Source organism: Psammomys obesus, unplaced genomic scaffold (genome assembly GCF_907164565.1).
Source record: "Psammomys obesus unplaced genomic scaffold, mPsaObe1.curated_primary_1811, whole genome shotgun sequence".
Taxonomy (NCBI): Eukaryota; Metazoa; Chordata; class Mammalia; order Rodentia; family Muridae; genus Psammomys; species Psammomys obesus.
The window spans coordinates 2,621,636-2,624,623 of NW_026596064.1; positions in this window are offsets into that span (position 1 = coordinate 2,621,636).

A 2,988-nucleotide genomic window follows, 5' to 3' on the forward strand; every position below is an offset into this window, starting at 1 on the left:
ATTGAACTCAGGACCTCTAGAAGAGCAGACAGTGCTCTTAACAGCTGAGCCGTCTCTCCAACCCAAGCACCAACTTTAAGCAGTATCTTTTTTGTTTGTTTTGTTTTGTTTTGTTTTTTTGAGACAGGGTTTCTCTGTGTAACTGTCCTTCGTAGACCAAGCTGGCCTCGAACTCACAGAAATCCATCGGCTTCTGTCTCCCCAGTGCTGGGATCAAAGGCATGCGCCACCACGCTCAGCCTAAACAGTATCTTTTTGACATCGTTCTTATTTTGAGTCATTCAAATAACTGAAATTAAGGTAGGCATACCTGTAATCTGAGTACTTGGAGGCTAAGGCAGAAAACTGTGTTCCAGGAGCCCTAGAACCAAACTGTCTTAAACAAACAAACAAACACGTAAGATGGATTTCAACCCTAAAATTAAAACACTTTAAAATGCCACAAATACAACAAAATGCTCATTTGGGGCAGTAAAGGATCAGGTACGCTTACTCCCTTCTTTTGGCACATCTGTGTAGCCTTAGTGTCTTACATGTGAGAGAAAGGAGTTATTTTGAAATGACTTTCAAACTTACTCAAATCTCTCTTCTTGAGGTTGGAGAGAGGAGCTGACTGAGATCTCTGAAGGGTTCCAGGGCATGTCTTCGGCTCCTGTAAAAAGAAGCCCGGTTTTCACCTGAAACTGTTAACTTCGGCTGCCTGCCAGGTTGCAGAGGTGCCTTCTGGACCTGGTTTCCACTCCCAGCATTCCCTCTGGAGCTAAGTCAGCACACCCCTCCACTCAAAGGTGAAATCTGGCTTCCATTTCAGGGCCGTTCCTCCTCTGCCTCAGGCAGACCAGATAACGCTTTGAAAAACAAAACAAAACAAAATAACAACAACCCAGGACAACTACGGTAAAGGAAATCGAAGGCGTTCTAGCTAAAGTCCAGAGTTATTCTCTGGGCCTTTAGCTCTTGAGTTACTGTGAATTTAATATATTTTTAACTCAATTCAAGCGCTTCTCCCGCAGGAGATGATTCCCGGGTTTCTCGGCCTTGCGTGTATCCGTGAAGTTTGGCTGGGTGTTTGTTGACACATTTTCTGGGCAAGGCTATTTGAGAAACGCTGACATTTGCCTAACTTCCTCTCCAAGCAGAAGCTGGGTTTGTCTCCCCGGCCCTGCTGGGGCTCTAGTCTCTTTTTTGGAAGGGAAGAATCTGCTTTCGTCTTCATAAGCACCTTCCAATTTCTCCTTCCTTTATTTTCCTCTCCTGATTTGACTCAGCCCGGACGAGACTGTGCTGTCTCCCTGGGCACCGACTTCTCTGCGCTCCCATCTGAGGAGGACTGAAGGGATCTTTTTAGTTTTTGAATCAGGAATCATCTTTGCCACATGATCGCCCAACAGCTTCTTCTTCATCTTTCCTCCCCTGCCCCCATATAACTTTTTCCATTCATTTAAAAGGAAAAATTGTTTTATTTGTTTTTGCTTTTTGTTTTCCAGGACAGGGTGTCTCTTTGTAGTCCTGGCTGTCCTGGATTCAGTAGACCAGGCTGGCCTTGAACTCACAGAGTGCTACCTACCTCTGCCTCCTTGACTGCTGGGATTAAAGGCATGTGCCACCATGCCCCCCCACTGGAAAGCAATTTTTTAAATTCTCTCATACATTATATCCCGACCAAAGTTTCCTCTCCCTCCACTCCTCCCTGTCCTGACCCTACCTCCCCTCTCCCCCAAGTCAACTCTTTGTTTCAGAGAGAGAGAGAGAGAGAGAGAGAGAGAGAGAGAAAGCAAGAGCAAGACTCTCCAGGGATAGCCACGGCACATGGCCTAACAAGAAACAAGAAGACAGCCTGACAAAGTGGCACATGCCTTTAAACCCAGCGCTTGGAGAGGCAGGCGATCACTGTGCATTTGAGACCAGCCTGGTCTCCAGAGTGAGTCCAGGACAGCCAAGGCTACCCAGAGAAACCCAGTCTTGAAAAAACAAAAACAAAACAACAACAAAACCAATAAGACTGGGCACAAACGCTCCTATCCCAGCTGGAGATGGTAACCCAGCAGGAGGAAAAGCATGCTACTCAAACATTCTACCAGGGGCTGTCCCCAGCCCCCTGCCCTCTCTCTATTCTGCCAGCCTTGCTCTTTTGGTTTACGTGTCCTCCCCTCGGCCTGGTGTTTATGCATGCTGAAGTTTCTCCCATTAAAAAACCAAAACCTGACCAAACCCTCTTTCTTTGCTATTTTTTGGTTAGCAATGGCTTTCACTGTGACATTGTCACCTTTATCATGTCATCGTGTTTTCTTCTTTGCCCTTCTCTGCCCTTCCCTCACCATGATTGCTGTCCCCTTCCCACGCCTACTTTCAGGATGCATACATTCCATAACCCTCTCTTACCTTCCCCCAAACCGAAATCTTTTGACCAACTTATTCCTCTCTTCTTTATTATAATAAGTGATTTTAAAATTATATACGGATTTCTTTGTATCTTTAGCACTTTCATAATTTCATACTTACAGAAATTTACAAGAACAGTAGAGTTCCTGCCTATTTCTAACCCAGATTTACCAACTGTTTATATCTTACCACAAATCTCCACCCTTTTCTAAATAGAAATGTGTGTGCGCGTGTGTATATGTGTTTGTCTGTGTGTATGTGCACAGAAGTTCACAGATGGTTGCAAGCCGCCACCCTTCCTGGTTCTTGAACGGAGCTGGGGTCCTCTGAAAAGGGCAGCAGGTCCTCTTACCCACTGAGTAAGCCATCTCGTCAGTCCCACGACCAGAATTAGGAATTTCTTGTCTATATAATATTGCCTACCCACAGAAGACTATTCATAGTTTATGACTTTTTCCAACAATATCATTTACAGCAAAGGAATATTCTGAATCACGTTTTTCTGTTTGGCTGTTATGTTTTGGTTTTTTTATTTGAAACAGTCCTCTAGCTTCACTCTTTTCTTTCTTTCTTTCTTTCTTTCTTTCTTTCTTTCTTTCTTTCTTT